Here is a 23,898-nt window from a genome sequence, read left to right on the forward strand (position 1 = left end):
GGGAGATTTTAGAAGAGCCTGGTTTTGTAAATTAAAAGCGCTCATCCCTCCTAACATCCAAGCACTCTCCCTCCAAAAGCAACACCTCCATCTAGTAAGAGTGAGGCTTAGTAAAGGAAGAAAAAAAAACTGGTGATTAACTTTTTCCAACAGAATATCTGCTATCTTTTCAGCATCAAGTCTTAACAGATTTTCCTTTAGGAATTTAGTATGTTTTAAAAAATATTTCGTCAGAACACTGCATAAGTAGAATTCAGCATAAAAAATAAGGGCTTTCACACAGTTTAAGCAAGGGTAATCACCAGCATAAAAGACACTTTAAAATAAAAGTATCCAGAAATCAAAAGAAACCACAGGCAATTTACACATTTTTCAATCAGATTTACATTTTTACTTATAAAAAAACTATTGTTTTGATAGATCAGCTCATCATTAAAAAGGACTTTGTTTAGATAGAAAAACAGTAAATATTTTCCAGACAAATTGAAACAGTTAGGCTTAGGGAGTAGGCAATTTTTTTAAACCTGATCAAGTGTTTCTTCTTAATCTAGTCAGAAGACCTTTATGATTGCAGATTGAACTTGCTATCTCACCATAGAGTTAAAGAGGAACTTAAGCATTAGAAGTTACATTACCATTAAACACTATTTCTGATGCCAGCCAAATGCATTTAGTAATAATAGTGTATTTTAAGAGATGTAACTCATTAATTCCACATATAATTCCAACAGTCCCCTCTGCTTCCTCCCATCTCAAAACTACTACTGCAGGTGAAGCTAATTCACATTGCTCTGTCAGAACAGAGGCATGCATGGGGTTATCACAGAGAAGCTGAAAAATGGCAACTTTTGAAGAACCGAAACATGTTCATTTAGTCAAGTGTGAGTCAGGCATGAGTTTGCCTGATAAGAGCTAAAATCACATTTAAAAAGGATACAGATATATTATTCCTTTGGGACACCTGCATTAAAGCTCCACCAAATCAGTAACCGGTGTTAACCTTTACAAAGGTATCTCTGTTAACATGCTTTAGTTTCAGAAGGAAAGGATCTGGTTTCAGGTCACATTCGTAAATACCTAAAAGACCAATCTAGAAAAATATGTACAGTATCTTCTCTGCATTTCACAACATTAAAGTTGCTTGGTTTGTTTGTTTTGGATTGTTTTGTTTTGTTTTTTTGTTTTTTTGTGGAACAAATACCTGACAATTAAAGAATTTCATAATTACCATTTAACTTTCCCAACGTTTTGCACTCCTTGTTCTTTTCTCAAGAGGCGGCAAGCCCCGTAAAGCTGGTCTGAGGAAGACTACATTGTTTCCAACACATTTCCTAATCTAAGAGGGCCATCTTCTGGTAAAGAAAACTCCCGGTGCTGTACGGCTGAGCGTTCCAGTCAGTTGCGGCACCACAGAACCACTCCCTGCCCCAGAGCGGGGAACACCTCCCGCTCGCTGGATGCCGCGCGAGGCCCGGACGCCTTCAGTGGCGGGAGCGCTCCGGGGCTCCGTTCCTCTATGGAACCGGCGAGCGGAAAAAGAACTTGAGGGCTCCTTCACAGATGGACGAGACAGCTCCTCGCCGCTACCACGAAGAACGGGACTTCCCTCAGCCCCTCCGGCACGTTCCTGAGCAGACACCTCCCCAGGGCCGCCTCCCACCGCTCCTCTGCCGCCTGAGGCAGAAACGCCCGCGCGCCCCCGGCAGGTGCAGGTGCAGGCGCACGCGGCGGGGGCGGCCGGGGGGAGTGGCGCCCGCGATAGAAAGGCGGCGGGAACGGCCGATAACGCAGGCGCGGTGGCCAAGTGGTAAGGCGTCGGTCTCGTAAACCGAAGATCACGGGTTCGAACCCCGTCCGTGCCTCGCCTGGCCCGCGCTGGCGGGAGGTTTCACCCTTCATTTTTAAAGGAAAGGGGCGCCGCCGCCGCTGCGGAAGCTCCGCGCCTCGTCCCTGCCCGTCACAGAGAGCCAGCGTGACCGCAGCGGCAGCACTGGTGCTCCCCGAGGAGGCGAAACAGTTCCGCGTCCCGCAGGGCTCCAGCCCGCAGCCGCCGGTCGGGGCTGCACGCCCGGACCCCGTGCAAGAAGACGCGGCTGATCGCAGCCTGGAGCGCACACGAATGTGAGGTCTGCACCTGCAGCAGCGGTACCGCCGCCGCTCCCTTCCCAGCCGCCCTGGCTCCTCTGATCTAAACAAAGCAAGCGGGCTGATACCCCCCCTCCTCTTGCATTTCACAGCATCAAACCGGCACTCTCTACACTGGCTTGCAAAACCTTTCCACCTTCCCAACAACCAACAGTTTTCTTAAGACCACCTTCCCGGGGACCTAATCCTGTGCTCAAGAGACCCTCGAGCTCACCCTGAAGGACCAAAGATAGTTACGAATGCACCAAGGAAAAGATGTCTACGGAATTCAAGGGGAAGCGGGATTTTTCCTCCCCAGCAGCCTCGAAGCACCCGCTGGCACCCAGCTTGCATTCATTCCTGTGAGGAACAAGCGAAGCCCTGCAAATTCTTGTTTGACAAGATTTTCTCCACAGGCTGCAGCTACCAACATCATCCTTTATGTAATTCCTGGTTCTTTTCATTGGTTTATCTTCCCTTTAGAATCAGAGAGTCATCCTGGTTGGAAAAGACGTTCAAATATCATCAAGTCCAACCATCAGTCCTACACCACCGTAACAACTAAACCACCTCCTTGAGCACCACATCTGGTTTTTTTAACACCCCCGGAAACAGCATCTCCACCACCTCTCCGGGCAGCCTACTCCAATGTTTCACCACACTTGGCAAGATAGTTTTTCCACAACCTGAACCTCCCCTGACGCAACTGGAACCCATTTACTCTTGTCCTACCACTAGTCACTAGCGAGAAGTGGCTAACACCTGACATGACAACACTGCCCAATCTCCTTACAGAGAAGAAAAATGTAAATTATTGATTTTGAGCAGTAGCAGTTTAAGCACAGAGCACATGCAAAATACAACCCAAAATGTTCTAAATTAGTTTCTGTAAGACATTTTTACTCACAAATACGAAGGACAGTGAGGAACAGCCATGTTCCTGAAGCTGTTTTTGTAAGAGGGTTTTCAAAACTAAACATAAAAATCAAACTCAAAACATGTGTCTGATAAATACTGCTTTCTGTGACTAAAGCTGGAAAGGAGCCACCCTGCCTGTGATAAGTAATGCTTTCATAAATTCTTGGTTGTTTTGTAAAATATATTTATAGACTAAGCCAGGTATGCACAAGAGCTGAGGCTGCACCTCACCCATGTAGCAATGATTTTGAGGCCTGTTTGATACAAAACACACATTGAAATTAGATAATACAGAGCTTGTTTTCCACAGTTTGCAGATGGAACTTATATTTTTCTAATAACTGCTAAATTATTAGCAAGTTAATAATTTTGCTAAGTAACGTTTTAAGACGTCTTACAGCTATTCACTTGAAATTAATTTTGCAATTCGAAAACCATCTATGAAATCACAGCATACAAGAAACTAGTCCAGACCAAAAATTGGTAACACCAGTAGCAGTCAAGATGTAGAAATAACTAACACAAAACACAGGTTTACTGCCTTTTACCTGATCTCAAACCTTTTTGAAAGTGATAGTGTATTTACCCTCAGGTCTCTCCTTTCTAGGTAATACAATCGACAGGTTTTTTAATCTATCCTTTTAGATAAGGATTTCTACACCTATAATCATCATTTCTACAGTCCCTTGGATCATATTCAGTTGCTATATACTGTTCTTGAAATGAGGACCCAAAGTGGACACGAGAAGAGCATTTCTAAGCATCAGGACCCACAGACACCTTGAGTGGTAAAGCAGAAATCTGCACTGCATGTACCCAGCAAAATCTGAGCTGACATAGTTATAGTGCTACCAGAAGCTCCATAGCTGCCACCACATCACACCACATGAGTCATTTACACATGAGCACAAACTATCTGAACTGGCACACATGGCCCTGTCCCCAGACCAGACCACATGACGTGAAATTTAAACTGGAAACTTCCTCTGTCACCACGTGCTTGGCAGAGCTGCAGCCCCACTGCACCCACCAGAGGCCAGTCCTGGAGCAGAGGAAAGGCTGCGGCTCCTGCTGTCACCCATCGTGTTGAGCAGGGCAAGGTAAGTAGCTCACTGCAAGTGCTTGAAACAGCTGATGGGGATAAGTCCCTGGGCAGAACCTGTAATATGGATTCCTACGAAGCGAGTTCTCTCCTTAATCCAGCTTCTAGTATCCATCATTGCTTAATTAAAAAAAGAAAAACAAAATCTAGAAATCTCTCACATTGTCCAGTCTTCCTGGTTAAGTGGAAGCAATTTAATTTCATCATGTTTGTCATTTTAACAGAGCTGCTTGCTGCCTTTTTGAGTTAATTGAATTTTACATGTGACAACCAGTATGACCAACAGAGGACAGCATATTCATTTCTTTTAATGATCAAAAGATCCTGAACTTGAAGCTGCCATTCACTTTTTCACTCAGGAAATGAGAGTGACAGGCAGAGTAGAGCAATGTGCCAGAAGTAAGCTAGCTGGTTTAAAAAGGCCTTTTTGCAATCAACTAGAGCTGTTTTGAAATTCCATATGATTACTTAAAATAAATTTACTTCTAACCGGGCAGTACTGCTAATGAAATACTGTGGGTGCACCTCTCTGAAAGCTGGGTTTGTATTTTGAAGCAATTGTTTATTTAGCACTGCATTAACAGTTACAACATACTCAGGAGTGAAAGCACATTTAGGATTGTCAGGTGAACTCTACTAATTACCCTTCAAAACTGCAGACAGACAAGTCTTGATTAAATGTGAGTATTTATAAAACACTATAGTAAAGCCAGACTCCAGTGTTTTTATGGCATTTGATTTGGAGGCAGAGAAGAGACTGCAATTCATAATGAAATTCAAAGAACAAGCCCAAGGATTTCATCTGGCTGAGGGGAATTGCATTACAGAAATTCAATTAACCTGCAAGAGTTGCACACATTGAAATCTATTATCTTTCCCCAAAAGCTGGCTATTGCAGTTTTGATGGTAACCTTTACTATTCCTGAAATAAATAATGCTTTCTTACAAATCACTGACATCTTCATATAATTATTAATATAAAATAACATCTTCATCCATTAATGCCTTGCAAACATTTATTTCTGCTTCCTATGAAATATATCAAATAATGGGTTTTTTTAAAGATATGACTGAGGAAGGACTGGGTGCTAGATACAAACACAAAGCAAATATACAGATTTAGGAGACATGTCAGGAATAACACTAGCTCTTGACTGTGTGGGTCTCCTGCAAATCCTGATTTACATTTGTCAGTCAGGGCCTGATCCTGTGGCTTGCTGAACAAAATTAATTAACAGCCTAAAATATCATTAAGTCAATGGGGACTGACAGTGCTCAGCACTTCTTGTTATTGTTGGTAGAAGCCAACAATAAATTCCCATTCATGCAAATAACAATATTGCACACATGTACAGCAATAATATGAATTATACACATCAGTGTAGCATGAAAGATGCAATTCTCAATGGGGGGTTAATACGAACATTAATTAGCACTCCTGTGATACACGGGAGGCTTATTGTTTGGCCCATTTTTCACTCATATGTGTATTTGTTTTATTTGCTGTGTGCATGGGTCTGTTAGGACAACATGGGGGAAAGCAAATAAAGGAGATAGACATCTATAAACATCAGTAGAAAATGGGCAAAGGGGGTTACTGATTACCTTTCTTCCCACATGAAAATCCTAGATCGTATTGGAGAAACATGAAGTAAGTGTTTTAGCATTCTTTTTTTTATTTAACCATTATCTGATCAGCGAAGCATGAAACCCACTTTATTGCTCACTTGATTTTTTTTTTTTTCCTGTGCTAGGAGCCCTCTGCAGGAAGCGCAGCTGAATTTCACAAATCTTCCCTTTCTGACGTCTCCCGAATTTCTAGGAATGCCCCTTCCCTGTTACTATATTTGGAGGTAGTTTCTAGGAAAAAAAATAATTTTCGGACGGTCTTGGACTCACCACACCTACTCTCGGAGGACTCTCAGCCCCAGGTCTCTTGGCACGGCCCCCGCAGAGTTGAGGAGCCCACGGCTCGGGCTCAGCAACTCACGGCGCAAGACTGCACGGCTTTGTAGCACTGTTGGAGGAATGAGCATGGAGAGGGAGTGGAAAGACGAGAGGTGTCTTTGTGGCAACAATGAGTGAATCTTCTCTAGTTTAATCCTGGTGGCTGCTCTTTCTCTTTTCTTTTTTTTTCTTTAATTTTCTTCTTTTTTTTTTCTTTTTTTTTTTTTTTTTTTTTTTCTTTCGCTGCACTTTTTTTCCCCTTCCTTTTGAAGGAAGAGGATCTTAAGAAAAAAGATCTCCTGGATATTTTTTTTTCCCTTCGCTTCCCCCCTCTCCCCCTCCCCTTGATGTGGCCTCTTGTTTAGCTTGTGGCGTGACCGTGATGAAGAAATGTTTCTGGGCGCCTGGCAGGGTGATCTTTTTATGTAATGAGTCAGGATTTTGCCAACAGAAGAAGCCGGCTCGGAGCGAGGACCGAAGGGCTGTCTCCTTTCATGACCGGGAAACTGCCAGGCTAGCGGCTCCCTCTTCTCGGGATCCCCGCTCGCTTCGGGCGTTTATCGATTCACGGCTTGCGAGGGCACGGCCGGGGGGGGCTGACAAGTGGTAAGTTGCGCTCTCCTTCCGCGCCGTCCGCCATCGCACTGCCTGCCCGCCCGTGGGGAGAAGCGTGGCCCCACGCACGTCCCCGCCGCCTCCGAGGCCCGCAGGTGGGGCCGCCGCCGCGGGCAACCGGGGCCGCGCCCTGCCGCGGGGATGGGGCGGTTCGGCACCCGGCGGGCACCTGGGCGGGCTCCGACCGAGCCGGCGCGGCCGCGGAACGGCGCCTGTGGCACGGAGGCTGCCGCGAAACGGCGCCTGTGGGACGGGGGCGGCCGCGGCGCGGGGCCGCGCATCCCCGGCCACTTCCCGTCGCCCACCTGCCGCAGGCCGCGGAGGGGGGGGCCCGGGCCCGCCTCGCTCCACCGCCCATGGGGGGGGGTCTGGGCTGTCGCCCCGCCGGGCACCCTTGGGATCTACAGGTGTCCGCGCCTCCCGGGTGTCCGGCACCGGTCCCCTCCTGGTGCCCAATTGTCTGGGGAGACTTTCGTCGAATACAAATAACTACAAGTACCAGCGCTGATAGGGGTCGATAGCTATCGTTTGATGAGCTCAAACGATATTCTCAGTCATCGCAACCATAAATAATTAAGCTAATTCCTCTTTCTAAAGGCCACACATTTTATTTTAACATCTCTACTTAGAGAATATCCATCAACTTCTCTGCATTCTCTTTTCAAGGTGTATTTGCTGAACACACAGCAGTTCAGCTAGGACAGCATTCTTTGGCTCTGTATTTTGATTATAGAAAGCAGAGTAAATATAATAGCGGCTTTTCAAGCACAGCAATTAATTGCTTTTAAAGCATTTATCTACTACAGTCATCCAAGTGTAAACTATAATGCTTTTAAACTTGGACTTTATTTAGAAGCTCTGTTGGAATTATAAACTGAGGATTTAGAAAATACGTTCCTTTTGTCTACACATCTCTACTTTTCCTCTCATCTGTGAAAGAAGTTCTTAAACAATGCTGAGGGCAGTAAGCTTTAGATGCAGCTGAACATTGAATCTACTACTGTTAGTAGGAAGAGACCAACTTTTAAGTTAAGTGAAAATTTTCTAGTTTAAAGTAAAAAAAATTAGAATAATTTCTATGCAGGCATATCTATGATGTGTCGACATGAGTCTTAAATACAGTGGAACAAATAAACAAGTAAGTTGTTACTTTGAGAAGAAATCATAGTACGTATTTTGAGTGACGGGTCCAATAAATGTTATTCTGGGGGAGTTCCCTGTCAGATTATAGACACTTAAGGAAGGTGCTGCTTTCTTACTTAATAAATAAAATAAATGTGAATAAAACCAAATAGTATCTGCTAGCATTTCCTGCTGTCCAGAATCTGAAGGCATGTGCACTGTGACTTGACTACAATATCATTTATTAGTCTGAAAATTACCCACTTTATAAGCAGTGATTTTCTCAGTTGATTGGGCATATCTTACAAAGATACTTTACTTACAAATTGAATCTCAGAAGGTTGTGGTTCCAGAGTCGGGGTTTTGGGGGCGAGATGAGCTTATGTTTTATCCAACTGGCCCACAAAGTCCCGCTTTTGGTGGTCACTTTGTTCTGCAAAAGAAACCAGTACGTTATGGCTCTTACAGTGGACATTGACCTTAGAAGCTAACTACTGCTGCACTTAGTAAAAGGCACCTTCAATTAATAATAATATTCCAACTTTAATGTTGTATTTAGCATTAAAAAATTGATAGAAAATACTACAATCCTGGAAGTTAAACACAAAAAGGAAGTTTTCTAACTTTTGGTGGTATTTTCCTCTTAAAAAGCCAGTGAAAGCCCAAGAAAGTTACATTTCAAAGAGGGGTCACTTGGTTATAGATGAATTGGGACAAAAGGAAGCTAAGTCCCTAGGAAAGACAGGCATCTTAAAACTTGAAAATGTCATAAACACCAGTAACATCTATATTCTCGATCCCCTCCTCAGGTGTTTTGGGTTTTTTTTCTCACACTGTTCAGTTTTAATTAACCTCTTCGAGTAGCTGGGTTTTTTACCACAGTGTGTATGTCTACATCTGTATGGTCTGTATCTAAACATCAATTTAAAGATTAATAGTTTTGGTACTGATAAAAGTTGTAGAATATATTTTTATGAGTAAGGGACTGTAAACCTGAACTTGGTAGAGCTCTTTAAGTTCATGTTACTTTATACTTTTTGGTACCAATATCCTAAAGAATCTAAGCATAATTTTTACTTTAACATTATGTAGTTGTACTTTCCTCATGGGATTCTAGTAACTGTTGAAAAATTGTTAGTAGATAAGCTGAATTTTCTTGTGTCTCTGAATATACTATACATGTAGTTAAGACTGAATGAAACAAATTACACTCACAAAATATACTTTATAGAATGGCTTTTATGCATATGCACACAAAATACATACAGGAGCATCCTCTCAGTTGGTGTAAATGTGTCTGTCATAGTTTTGACATTTTATGCCAGCTAATCACCTGCTTAAGTTACACATAACCATATAGATATTCACACTGTTGTCACATTATCATTGCAAGTCAGATTTATTTTAAGTGCTGACTTGCTCAGACAGAATCAATTTGAGTATGTCAAAAAGACCTGGAAATTCAGCTGAAGTTACACACTGTTAAAGAGAAGCTGGTGGTACCTGGTGTATCACATGACTACATGCAGTATTTCTGTAGTCATGCAAATGGAGCTCATACTGAATGATCAAGATTTTACTATGGAATTGTTTTGCTTTTTTTCTCCACATTTTATAGCAATATAATCACTAAACGTATAGAATAGGACGTACCTGCAATACCACTGCAAGAAATTCTTCATTTGATTAAGACTAAAATCTAATGTGGAAAAGCTTAGGTGAGAATTGTGTTGCTAAAATGCCTTTAGCTACTATGTTGCATGAAATACTACTGCTCAAAAGCAGCATTTCTGAAAAGGTTACATTTTCATGAACAAATTAAGCTACAAATTTAACTGTAGAATTTTTTAATTTTTGAATTACAGTACTTAGTGTGTGAATATATTCTAGAGCTGTCAACCTGTCAAATATTACAAGTTGTCAGCTCTGAATCAGTTTATCTCCTGTGGTCTCATCACTAGTATTCTGAGAACATAAGAGCAGAGAATCAGAAATTACAATGTGGATCAATGTAAGGATCTTGCTTTAAGGGAAATTAGAAGCAAACTTAAATATCCAAACAGCAGCAAAGATGTTCTCTGCTCTGCTGAAATAACAGCACTTGCTTCTTACCAACATATTACTTTAAAGCTCTTAAATTAAACATGTAATTTTATATAGGTGATTTCAGTAAGATGTGTTTTACATAGTGCACTTTGTTAACCAGCTATTTTTGGATTTTTTTTTTCAAAATCGGTTCTATTTGATTCTTTGTTGAAGATATATAAAATTCTCATGCATTCCTTCTAGCACCAATAACCTAGCTACAGAATTAACAAACTATTTAAATGATTAAAGAGCAAAGTTAAAGAACATAGTTACACTTCTGTGGGCCTTCCTCATACAAAATTTTTATTTGCATGTATTTCCTATTATTGAGCTTACGGAAAGAGCTCCTCTTTGTCTCTAGTGTGCAGCAAACCAGACAATTTTCTAGTACTACAGATATCATGCATGTATAAGCTTTACATGTATGTTCATTTTATATCTGTTATCCAAATTAATGATGATGAGACAAAACAGTGTGAGATCCCTAAATATCTATGTAGTAAAAATTTTCTCTCTTTCCCACACACTGTTTATCCCACAAGGTCTGCATGAAGCATGAGGTGGTAGCCCAAGAGCTGAGACTGCTGAAGTGCATTGTGGATCCAGAGCATTAATAATTAAATATCTGGAATTAGTCTTATCTTCCTATTTGAAATGAAAAAATAAATTTACAGAAGATCAAAAAGTAGATGGTATGTTTGGAATCAAAACTAGTTTTCGCTGGGATAAAACCAATCCTGAATTACTGAAATGACAGTAATTAGAAAAATAATAATTAGAAAGATCAACTCCAATTACTTACTGCATTTATAATTTATAAAACTGAAAGCCCTACTAGGTATATATTTTAAACTACATTTTAGAATTACTTTCCTGCATTTTTAAGCAAACCTCTAAAAGAAAAACACTTAATCAGAAGAGGATTATCAAATAGCCTGATCTGTTTACTTTTGAAATTTTATTGAAAGAAGTGAAAAGATCAGGACCTCTATCAGAGTCCAGTGATACGGTTTGGGGAATGGTTTGTGGCCAGCATTTTGTGAAGCAGGGCCTCAACCTTTGACATCTCCTGACCTCATGTTGCAACAGAAAGGTTTTGTGACTCCCCTCTGATCTAGCCACAGAAAAAAAAAAGAGGGAGGTAGCGACCCTGAGCTTGGAATCTCATGACCCAGAAAACCTGAAAATTTTGCCTTAGTAAAGTTTACAAAATCCTTCCTATGAAGCTATCCAGAGTTTTTCAATCAAAAATCCTTTATTTGCTTTAAAAAGCATAGTTAGCAGGTTATGAAGAAAAAAAAATGAAGCTTTTTTATGTCTCTAAAATATTAGACGAAAGCCATTGAACCATTGCTATCACCTGGAAACTACACCTGTAGTGGAAGAAGTGGTAGAAAAGTGGTTGTATTATTTAAACTGCCAAATCCTCTTCAGACAATGCAGCCTTAGACTAGGAAGCTTCTGGTGAAATTCATTTAAGGCATCATTTGCCCTGTTATTAATTAACAGCAGTTATTAATTGCAAAGATTTCTTGTTGCAATGTCACGCACTTTTCTTGAACAGTATAAATGTATAGAGAATTTGAATAAGCATGAAAAAAAGAAGCAAAGAATCAGCTTTTCTTGCCTGTTGTCAAAATACCCAAATAATTTATGTTTACAAGATTTCAGCACAAGGGCAATATTTATGTAGGCGACTTGTGAATGGATAGGTGTTATGCAGCTTGTGGATTTTTCAGGACATTTCTACAGCAAGTACAGAATAAATATAGATACTAGAAATAGAAACACATCTAATCACTGAGGCAACTTCCTTGGTGAGCTAGCCAAATATGATTACATATTAACAGTTGGTTTCAGGATTCCTGACTCCCTGTTGGACATAAGGCTCTTCAATTATCAACGTTGTATTTTTCACACAGGAATCATAATTCTCTACAGACAGGCACTGAAGTTTTAAAATACATCTTTTTCTTTCCCTGTTTGGAGCACACCTGCTCCTAGCTGAGCTCAAAAGAGGTGTTAAAAATTATGCATCTATCTACGTGATTTCCTAATATTCCGAATGCTCACATATCATTGATACACATTAATAACTTTAAACAAACTATTTTAATCTTTTAAGTTAATACTGCTGCAATATTTTAATTTCACTGTGAATGGAGGAGACTACAATCCACTAGTGTAATGTAATATTGATGCATTTTTTCTATTTTAAGTATCTCTGTCAGCCCAAATCTTTTACTGGAATTGCCTTTCTATATCAACTGATACAAAACAGCTGCTAGACAACAATTTTTTTAAATAATAGTTTTGGTTTGTAGGTCATGATAAGAATTAAAAGAAAACAAAAAGACAAAATGTGCTCTATCATCTACAACAAGGCATGTATTAGATTAGATAGGTTTTAGAAAAGGGTGACAAAAATAATTCAGTATGTCTCAGGATTAGTCCATGAGGGTCAGTAAAAATAACTGAATGCAGTGATTTTACCAAGGGGATATTTCTATTTCTTATATATTGCTACTGTTAAAAAATGTGTATCAGTCAGCATAATCCAGATCTCTGCTTTGATGCTGCTGTTGGTATAAAACCTCTCTTGTAATAAAAGGTCTGTTTTGTGTAACACAAACTGCACACACCTCAGTCAGTAGGTGCCTGGATGCTGGTGTAAGTCAGCAGTATCTCCACTGAAATTGCTGGACCTACATCAAGAAATGAAATTGAGATCACAGTAAAATTTCTGAAACCTGAGGAAAGAACTTGATTCATTTTTTGTATTACAACATGAGCAAACAAAGAGCAAATGTTATTACACAGCACACCATGTTAAATAATATATGAGGAACTGAGCATGCTTTTTCAGCAATATTACTACATTTTCTGTGTTATGCTAGAAGAATCCATTTAAGAATATAGGTGCTATTTAGTGTGGATTATTTTAAAAGAGTAACTTTTAACTAGGCATTTCAACTTATGTATCTCTTAGAAAATGAGAGATGTAGGTCAACAGTTAATGATGATTATATTATTTTACTTTGTGCTTTTTTGGGAGCTGAAAGAACAAACATTGTTCTGGATTCTCTGTGCTTTATGCATAAAGTTTTTAGCTTCCCAGTACTAATGCTTTTTGTCTTAGATAGCTGCTTCAGAATTCACTTTGGTGGACAGAACCTTCATACAAAATAAATGAGTTAGAGGCTGTTTGAAAAACTACAATTTTCCTGTGCAGTGGACTTAGAAGAAACTATGAAATCCTGAAGTATTGTTGGAAAATTGTTCTAACTTAAAAAAAAAAAAAATTCTTTTTAGTTTTCTTCTTGATTTTCCACAGCATTCACCACTTCCTGCATGGCTCTTTACCGCAGGGAAAATGAGGGACTTTTGGGGGCAGATGTGTTTCCATTACACTATCATAATGCCCCTAAAAATCCTTATTGCTCTTGCAGTATTCTTCTGTGTTGCTGGGAGTGATGTGAACTACCTGAAGACCTAGCTTATAAGTGCTGCTTTTCTGTAAAAATACTTTAAAAAAAACCCACTGAGTTTTATCTTGCTTATCTTATTTTTAGTTGTGTTTACTGTTGCTTAAAATATAAATGGCAAGATATGCAACCACCTGTCGGTAAACAAATGTCATAAGTCATAAATCTAAGGGACATGTTGATAACTGTATGATATTATGAAGAGGAATATATTTTTGCTTAAAAGTGAGAGCTTCACTCTTTTCATATGATTGTTTTTAACATGAGAATTTAGTGTGTATGTCTGAAAACAGCAAAGATTTTGCAAGCTGATTCTAATAACTGCTGTAGTGGACCCCACTTTGAATATTAACCACTTCTATGAACATCCATCAGGCTATTTATCAACCTGATAGACAGGCCAGTACTTTCAATTAAATGCATATAAATAATCAAATTTTCATGCAGTCCTAAAAAACTAAATTTACAATTAAACATAGAAAAGTCACTGTGGGTTCTGTGTTTATTCAGCTCGAAATGTCTTTGTGTGGGCATACCTCTAGCTGGGGCTTTTGAGGAAGGAAGGATGGCAGAAACCATTGGGAATGCAGTTGTGGTATGGCTCCTCTCTCTACTCCTCTGGGTCAGTATGAGAGATCTCCAGGACTGGTCTCTCAGGCACAGTATATTCCTGCTAGGTGGCAGGTTCCCCTGGAAGCTGAAGATTTCCACGAGTTCTTGAAGGAAAAAGCAGAATATATAAATGTCTGGGTATTGCAGCAAAACACAAATAATCAGTTTGATATGTGAAGTGCTGTTAACATTTATTTCAGAAGATGTGTGCAGGACAGTAGTATAATTGTTTTATGTTAAATGTACCCTTGACTTCACTAACTAGCTTAAAAATAAATAAGCATCACATCATCCCTTTGACAGTGTCTCCTATCTTTAAATAGACTTCAAAATACTTGGTGATATAGGAAAGAAACTAGCTGGGTATGTTCTCCACCCTTCCCCCCTTTTGTGGTAAAGTTTAATCCTCCAGGAAATGCTCTTCTTTATTCTGCTTAAAGAGTGTTTCTCATTTTTCAGGCAGGAAAATCTTACAGGTTGAGTCATGTTCTATAGGTCACAAAGCAGGCTTGCTTTATGACTTGAACCCAGAACTTTTGATGCCCAGATAAATACCACAACAACATGATAATTACTTTCTAGAAGGACATTATGAGTCTTATTGCACAGTATTGCATTTACAGGTCCAAACACGCTGGCATATGCATTTCAACATACAACATTTCAACATTCAACAGAATTTCAGATATATGTATGGACAGAAAGCAGCAGAAAAACTAGTCATTATGTTTATTCTAAATTTGCATCTAAATAGTGCAGTGTTTCTGTTTGGACTACTGATCAAAAGATGATTTCTAGCACCTGACATAAATGAAAGGTGTTGGAACATACACGGGTGTAAGAATTATGCAACCTTTAAAATTATGAAGGTTACTTACATGATACTAGATTCACTGAATTATTAATATTATTAGTAAAGGTTTTTTGCCATCTGTTTGCATGTTCAGCAAACTTTATATTTCCCCATAACCCCTATAGCTAAAGACTCTGCACTGAATTGAAAGTTTTTAAAAAATAATTGTGAGACCACACATATGCTATCAGGTTCTGTAATATGAAGGATCAGTGTGGACAGTACTACCAGAGCTACAAATTCTGTCACCTTTATAAAGGCCTGAAATTTTAATTACTTACAAAGTCTTCGGGGGGCTATGCTAGTCACAGTACTATGTAAAGAATACTATGATAAATTTGAGCATTAAAACTGATCTGATTTCATATTTGCTGTTTGTTACAATCTTACCTTACATGTAATCTATTAAGGATATCAGTGTTTTTTCCTAGCTTAAGCAATCTTTAATAAATTTTCTACATGATTAATTTGTAGATGTAAATGGCTGGTTCTTAGCTACATATCTTTTTATATACATACATGCTGTAGCAGAAGTCAGATTCCCTCTGTACAGGTGCTCTGTAAATATGTAAAAATGTATTTCTTATATGACACTGCTATCAAGAAAAGTATTTGCCTAGACCTAGAAATCCTGACATTAAATTCAGGGAAGGGAATCAAAATAAGTAACCCTATATTCCGGTCCCTTTTATATCTAATAGGAAGCATCTGTCATTTTTTTACACATTTTTATCACTGAATAATAAACACTAGAAAATGAGAGCCAAGCACATGGTTTGAGATGTGTACTTAAAACTCAAATTAAAATACTTGCTTCACATTGTTTATTTTAAGAATTTACATTATATTGGTTTGAAACAGTGTATCACAAAAACCTTCGAATCTGATATAGCCCCAGAGGAAGCACTGCAAAACTCATCTCTAATACTCTCCACTGAAGCTAAAAGCATTTTTCTGCAAATAGGCTGTGAGTAGTTTTCATTATTTAACATTTTGCATAAGACAATATTGCTATCTGGTTGATTTTTAAATATGAGCAAAGCAAGGATTTATATGAGGCTTTTCTTAGGGATTTTGATTTCTTTTAATTATGGGATGAAGAGTCATTAACATGAGCCAACAAATTCACATTGTTGTTCTGAAAGGTAGCACAGTAGCAACTAGGTAAGATTTTGCAAATAGAATTTCCACAGTGAAAAGATATTAGATATTTATGTGCCAAGAAATGAGTAATACAAAAATACTTTCATTCTTTTACAACATGGAAGAGCATTAACAGCATTTAAGGTTTTTATTATGTATAAAGCTTATGTCATTACCAGATGTCTCATAACAGATAAATTAAAATAGCAGAAAAGACATGCAGTTTTTAAATAGGCTGAATAACATAAACCAATCTCATGTATGTATTGAATAAGCCCATTATATCAATTTCTAAACATTACCTCAATTATTATGTTATTTAGAAAACAGAACTTGGCTCACCCATTTTAATAATTTTTATTTATCTTATTGAGTGTTAGATAGTTTCTTACTGAATTAAGATAGTATCAATTCTGCTTCAGTCAGTACTGAGAAGATACCAATGCATGTCCCTGTGCCATCACCTGCAGGGCCTGTGCCTAGACAAATAACAGCATCAGTATCTGGATGCAGGAAGCAACACTGTTCCTGTGACACAGTAAAGCTGCTCCAGAAAGCTCAGATAAAGCATCTAGTTTCACTCTGTTAGAGAAAGATGTAGGAAAGGGAAGAGCTATAGCAAACGGAGCAGCAAGACAACTGCAAGAGGGAAATCAATCACCAGGTGCTGTGTATAAGTCTATAGAATAAAGACCTAAGCAAGGGTAAGGGAAGCAGGCAAGTGTTCATGAAGAGCTGGAATGCTCCTTAAATGCTATGTTATGGAAGCAGAAATACATACAAAAATCAACTCCATTAATAAGTGGTCACTAATTTCTCAATTAACCTAAACTGTTTCAGACTTTGTTAATTTGTTGCCATTTATGGCTGATTAAATATATGAAAATGGGTTTGTTTTCCTTTTCCTTCTATTTTAAATATATATATAAAGATTTTCATTTCTAAATGTAAACCACCAGTGCCAAGATTCCAACTGAAGTGGATCTTTATTGTTGTATTATAAATAAATGCAAATTCAAATTATGTAGTAGAGTGCTGGCATAATCTGTTAGAGCTGAAAGATTTGCCAGTGTGTATACAGTAGAGAAATACAAGGAATCATAAGTTAATAGAGATCATTAAAAGAAATCACACCTTTTATAATCATGCTTTCATCAAGACAATTTTTTTTACACAACCAATTAAAGCAGAATCTGACATACTTGGAGATGATTAGCTTATCCAGTAGTTAGACATGACAAGTTATATAACCTGATAAATAATCTACTGAGTGACTGCAGTTCTTAATCAAAAGTGGGTTTTTGCTGACTTCTGGGTTGTTTGGGGTTATTTAGGAAAAGCAGCTTAAATGTTTCCCTTACCTTTCCAATGACAAATTGTATTTTGAAAATCCTTTAAAAATCTATACCCTTGCTATGACTGCTTGAGGCTTTTGGAGATCGCAGTGGTGAGAAAAGCATAAGCATCTAACTAGATGCAGCAGGTTACTTTTTTTCATCAGAGGAAGCACTAAAATATTCATATGCAAAGCCAGGGAATCTCTGGTAGTCATTTTTGGAGTTCTAAACTAATCCATAACAAAATTATCCCCTGACTGGAGTTGGCAGAAAGGAGAACCGAGTGTGTCCAGAAGACTTTAAGATGGCAGTTTGAAGCCAACATAGATTCTGTGACCTACTCTGGACTAATATTCAAGTAATCTAGATTCAGTATCTTGATAATTCATATAAAATCATCTCCTAAATGAATTCTAACTTGTACCAGAATTTCACAACAGTATTATTTTAAAACTCTGTGTATGTCTAAAACAAAAAGGAGAGTAATTTCCTTCTTAGAATGTACCTGAAATAAAAATTGTGGAGTTTTTATTCCAGTCTCAGCATTAGGAGATGGATGTGGCAAATTCAAGAGGTTCTGGATTCAAGGTCTGAACCCTGATTTGCCCTCTAGCCAGTCACAGAAAGGTACAAAATGCCTTCATTAGAACCTGAGCAAGATAAAGCACTTCAAATTGCATTGAGCTCAGTACAATTTATTAATTTGAGAATGTGTTTTAATTGGGAATAGTAGGCCAGGACAAGCTAGCTCTGGCCTTAAACATAGTATCTTTCTGTACCAGCTCTATTCCTATCTCCTCCTTTGCAGATTATCCAGTTAACAAACAGTAAATTCCAAGAAGCCACAAAAAAACTCAAACCCCAAAACCAGAGGTAACACCTTTTCAAGACACTCCTGCCAGCAAGTGAAGACTGAGCCACAGCTGCAGTTTCCTGATAAGATACTTCTGCCAACATCCCCATATGGTGTGTGCAAGTGGAAAAATTACACCAATTAGTTAGTTCAAGCCTCTTGATTTTCTCATAAAGTGGGACACTCATTCCATCATGTCCTGCAACATGTTGTGTGGTGAAAGCACAGCTTTGCAGGGGCTGAGGGGACAGTGCCCTCTGGTAGGACCCTGTGGGTGTGGTGGGAGGCTGGAAGATAGCAGTCCCCACCTGCAGGGCAACACTGGGGCTCTGGCCTTTGTGTTGCATTGCACTAGTTGGGACAGCAAGCAGATCACACTTGACCTTTATTATTGCTCTTTTATGTGCCTGGTTTTATTGAGTTTTCCTCAGATGTTGCCTACAAGATAGCAAGAAATGGTGAACTGCTGCATTATGAGTTTCAGCTTGCCTAACTCCCTATGAAAATTTCCTTTGTCGTTGTTAATAATGGGAGTGAAAAACAGCTCACAGCTTGGATCCTGCACAACAGATAAGCTGCTTAGCTACACAGTTTTAACTGATTTCACTAGGAATTAGTATCAGCAGAGCAGTATATTTGAACACTAAATTCTGCAGAGTGTATGACAATACCTGTAATAGTAAGTTCATTTGATTGCATAAAAATGTCAGCATCTCTAGTGAAGCATAATATTGGATGTTATTAGTGTTATAAATATATATATATATAAACATATTCCAAGGATGTATTCTCACTTCTTATTTATATCACAGAGAACAGAAAAATGTATTTCCCCTTTCTACCTATGGAACATTTTAAAACACTTCAGTATTTTATGCTAATGTACCAGAATACAGCAGTGGTACAGTGGTATCGTGGACTTTTAAACAGAGCTGGGAGGTAGGGACTGTTTCTGTTCAGTGATTCTACACCTGGTCTATATGTTTAACATACAGGTGTTAAAAGATTGGAAAGAACAAATAATAATTGAAGGTGCTGTACCTTATTTCGGAAAATTTTTAGTATTTCAGGCTATGGACAACTATTACCTATCTTTAGCGTCAGGAATATTAAAAAATGCTGTACTGAAAAAAGGCATGTAAATGAAAAAGAGAACAGAGCAAACCAGAGTCTCTTTAGACAGCAGGACACTTGCCAGCTGCTTTTTCCAGGAACTTCCAGTTCTGTGCCTTGCTTTGAGTGTGGCAAAAAGATAAACATTTTCTTGTTGCAAGTTAACAAACACTGCCATGCATGACAGGTGATAAGCTCTATCAAGAGTCATATCAGGAGTTTATTAGTTCATTTGAACAAGACAGAAGTGTGCTGGAAGTTCTGAAATGCGCTGAAAAGTGAAAAACAATTGGTCAGTGCACCAACTGCTCTGCTGAAAAATAGTTTTCTATTCTTAGCAACTGAAGCTTTCACTGCAAAATTTTTATTCTGTTTTTGCTAAATTCCTCAATGTCTCTGCCTCCTTTGCACACCTTACACCACTGCATTGTGGCTCTGTATCTTGAGGTGGTAGAAATACAGGAGTCTACACTGACAAGCAACCACTCAAAAGTCATTGCACAATAGGAAGAATTTGGCTTCGTGATTTCATCAGATTAAAAATATAAGTATTTTCTTCTCTATCTTTTCACATTAACTGTGGATGTTGGAATCCTGTTTCCATGGTTTTGCCCTTTGTAATTACTGAAAATACTGTGTATTTAGGTACAGTACAAAGTAGGTGCTATGATGGGTTTTCCTGCACACCTCCATCTAGCACCCAAATTCTTGCCTATTCTTGTGATGTATGTATGTATGTATGTATGTCTATATGCTTTAGAACAAATTGGTAGTGTCTGACTCTTGATATTGTCACCAAACTTGTGTTTGTGGTAAGATGTGCCCCAAAATTTTATTTAAAAAAAATTATTAAAATTCCAGCGGTATATATCTCTAATGTCACATTTAGTTACCTTTTGGTAATGATATGCAGCATAATATAGACCAGGAAAAATAATGCATAGATAATGCCTAATGATTTAGTATCAAGGTTTAATGGCAGAAACTGGAAGCAGGTATATTAATCACAGTTGATAAAAACTTAAGGAAAAAAGTCTTCCTAGGTTGTAGGAAGAGACTTCTGTCCTATGCTCTAAAAACATTTTTGCATCATTTATTTTATTAAACAATGATTTTAGAAAAGTTTTTTTTTTTTTTCCTTGCAAAAGTATCCATACTATTTTTATAGCCCCTTTCCCTACTAAGACAGGCTTTTAAGCACCACTGAAATCTCTGGTATGCCAATTTTTGCAGCTCTAGGGAAATAACAGTAATACAATCTGGAGAAAATTGAGACACATTTTGCCTGGAAAGTGTTGTTACACTCTGTCAAAGAAATACAAGGAACTTATTTTAATATCCTGTCTCACAACATGGGGTAAAAGGGACAAGAAAATTAGGATGGGTAGACGAAATCTATACTTTAGCTCGATGTGACCAGTAACCAGAGGGCTAATATTTTCAGTTATTTGCAAGACTTCAGTGATTCCCAGATGCCTGAAGTAGGGCAAGGATGAGGACTAGGAGTTTCTTCTGGATTTGATGGTTGCCTGGCACTGTGGAATGTAGATACCTTTGCCCATTTGTATGAGAATTGTGTCCTTTCACTTGGTTTCCCACTGGGAGCTTACAACTGAATACATAGACAGTCTTTCAGGACTTCCTTCCTCCTTTATTTAGTGCACACACAGAGCAGATGCATGTGCAGGATGTTTATTGAAAGGAACAGAAAAGTTTTGCTCTTCCAGCAACAGAAAGCTCATGACAGTGTCACAAATACATGGAGTACTTGGTGAAAGTAAACAGGCTTCTGTCTGTCTTTAAGGAGAAAGAGCAAAAGCTTTTTTTCCCCTCTGTATTCTCAGACACCGAATAACATTCTGCTGCAAGACAGAAATTGTTTGTGTGCAGATGCTTAGTTTCTGTGAAAACAAACAGTTTTCTTGATAGCATATTTATTCACCATACTGGTCAACTAGAGGCTATTATTTTTCAAACTGAACTACTGTCATGCTCATAGCACAGAAGTATTGCTACTGGCACACTAGATATTTCCAATTAATTGAGTTAATATGGTCAATAAGTTAATAAACTAATACTTTTAATTTATTTATTAAACTCCTTTATTTAATTGTTTATCCTGGTTTCTTCTGACCCTCAGGTCTATAATATAAAAACTTAATCATACTCAACACTGACATGTACATATGAAGTCAGGTAAGTGTTGCAGCTTCATAAAACAGCACACTGAAATCAGATGTCTCTTGATACAGGAGGTAGTTTCACTCTTTTAGCAACCAGGCTAAGAGTAGCTCTAAAAGATTCCAATCTAGTAGGCAAAAAAGTGAGCTATCTATCAAGAAAGCCTCTGAGGTATAAATTCCAATTTAAGTCTTTTGTGAGGTTAATAACTTCTGTGAATGCATTGGAATTCCTCCTGAGTGTTTTAATGTTTCGTGGCAGCAGACCTCTGTATCATGATAATCTGTTCTGTGATAATCTGTTACAATAATTGGCAGATAACCCACATTATGAAGCTACTGTACCTTGACCATGGCATGAAGAAAGCTGAATGTCAACTGATCATCCTTTCACAGGATTTTTAACTCTGGTTCAAAGGAAATCATGTGGGCCTGTAACATAAATAAAAATCTGTGAGAATGCAGAAGCAAAGAAGGAAAGTGCAGGTTTAGCCAACTGGCTGCTTACAGGAGCAAGACTGCATAAAGTGTCTTATAACTTCACACCAACAACCTTGCTGCAGGTATCAAGATAAATAGATCATATATGGTAAACATAGACACACCATACACAGCTAGCATTTTTCTTACAAGGTGCAAGAATATTTTTTCATATTTTGTGCAAAACCCCAAAATGGCCATAAGGGACTAATAAATCTAAGTTAAGATGGAGGAGAATATTGTTTGATAACATTTGTCTTATGTTGGGTCTCAAAAAATTAATATTTAGGGTAGAATCAAGTTCATATATCATAAAAGACCGATTATGAATCACTTCAGACTCATTATGCTGCCTAAAGGAGGTCTCAATTTCATTTTTGTCATCGGGTTATATCAGCATGGGTTAGGTTTCCCAAAACAAGTATCATGTTTCAAGAAGGAAGACTGATTTAGACATAAAATTTGACCTGGAGGATCTTAAATGTCTTGTTCAATTTTAGAGTAATGAATGGGAAACTTGTTACTTGTGCTGTTACCCTGATTTATTAAGTCTACAGAAAAACCAAGAATCATATGGACACTAAAGCAAGTAGTAGTATTATGCCAGGTCATATCAACTGAAGTTTTGGCTCTGCTTGTCTTGCACCCTAGAAAACACCTTAGCACAATTCAGAAGCAATCTCTCTTCCACAGAAACATGCCAACAAGCCAGTTCTGGAGTATCTGATACAGATGAATCTTAATCTCTTGGGACTTCTTCCAGAAATAGTAAAGGGGACAGACACATAGTATTGTATCTGCACATTAGCTTTATATGGAAATACAAGGCAGTGGGAAGAGAGCTAGAAAATACTTCACGGTTTTTAACTGAGAGATATTTGGATTTAGAAAAATGCGTAACATCTGAGTGCAGGGTGTATTTAAAACTAAGTTTACTTTTTCAGGAAAAAAATACAGATAATTCAGTGTTTGTTAAAATATTTTCCTTACCTAATATTTTTATTATAATTTATAGTTATTATTTTTTCTTTTTAAAAATCGAGTCTTTTAAAATATTTGAGACACATTAGAGTTAGATTCATTAGTCTTATCAGATCTAAGTCGTGCAGTTACATCCAAGTCTTTTTACAGCAGAATGTAGATTCACTACTAATACATAATGAATAACAAAGTAAGTCAAAACCAGGACTTTTAAAAGAGAAGCTAAAGCAGCCTTGTATTTGCCTCCATTTGATATAATTCTGAAAGGTTGTATAAATAATTACGTTCAATCATTTAAGACAACACTCTGTTGTCTCATTTTCAATTTGTTCATTTTGATGTAGTATTTTTACAATACCTACCAGGTCAAGAAGAGTAATGAGCTTGTGATTTCCACTGGTGAGGGCAACCACAGAAACTTGGGGTGGGGAAGAAGAATGGCTGATTTGCTGGAACAACCCTCTGGTTTTCAGGAAAACACTCTTGCACAAGAAACCTGTTGGCAAAATGGAATTTGTGTAACTGTTCCAACTCCATCTGCATCTTTTAAAATTATTAAATAAGTGTATGAAGAAATACCAGAACTATTTTATCTGTAAATTAATACGAACATGTAAAAATTTACTTTCACAAATTGTTTTATTTCTATATGCAGTCAAGCTAGAATTATTCTTCTATAGTCAGCTCTTGCCTTTTTTTTTTTTTTTTGATTCTTTCACACGAACAGAAAAGACATGCAGTAGCAAAGTGCCAGTAGGGATTTGCATAATGCCAAGTTATATCTCATCTCAATTTACAATATAATTTGTAAAATGTCAAGGTACAGGGCATTGTATTGAATATTACAAGATATGTTTAGTGTCCAAAAGATTCCTAATTACTCATAAATATTCATGCACATATTATTTTCAGATAACATAAAAATTATGGTCTCTACAATGGATT

The 23,898-nt window shown here is 38.1% G+C and overlaps 2 long non-coding RNA genes and 1 other non-coding gene across 4 annotated transcripts in view; 2 read left to right on the forward strand and 1 right to left on the reverse strand.

Annotated features, from left to right (window-relative positions):
- The window catches only part of LOC139804339 (uncharacterized), a 63,761-nt gene extending 40,809 nt beyond the window's left edge, over window positions 1-22,952 (reverse strand). The window contains exons 1-2 of the long non-coding RNA XR_011729344.1: window positions 21,838-22,952; window positions 1,229-19,583 (exon numbers count right to left, since the gene is read on the reverse strand). This is a non-coding gene — a long non-coding RNA (uncharacterized lncRNA). The remainder of the gene's footprint in view (window positions 1-1,228; window positions 19,584-21,837) is intronic.
- On the forward strand, window positions 1,791-1,862 carry TRNAT-CGU (transfer RNA threonine (anticodon CGU)). The gene has a single exon. It is a non-coding gene; the product is annotated as a tRNA-Thr (tRNA).
- Window positions 4,061-23,529, forward strand: LOC139804338 (uncharacterized). 2 transcript variants are annotated; one of them, XR_011729343.1, is made up of 5 exons: window positions 4,061-4,142; window positions 5,899-6,250; window positions 6,543-6,697; window positions 21,453-21,508; window positions 23,319-23,529. It is a non-coding gene; the product is annotated as an uncharacterized lncRNA (long non-coding RNA). The 2 variants fall into 2 exon arrangements; XR_011729342.1 differs by having other exon boundaries at window positions 5,899-6,697.
- Window positions 23,530-23,898: the final 369 nt, after the last annotated feature.

Source organism: Heliangelus exortis, chromosome 17, assembly GCF_036169615.1.
Source record: "Heliangelus exortis chromosome 17, bHelExo1.hap1, whole genome shotgun sequence".
Taxonomy (NCBI): domain Eukaryota; kingdom Metazoa; phylum Chordata; class Aves; order Apodiformes; family Trochilidae; genus Heliangelus; species Heliangelus exortis.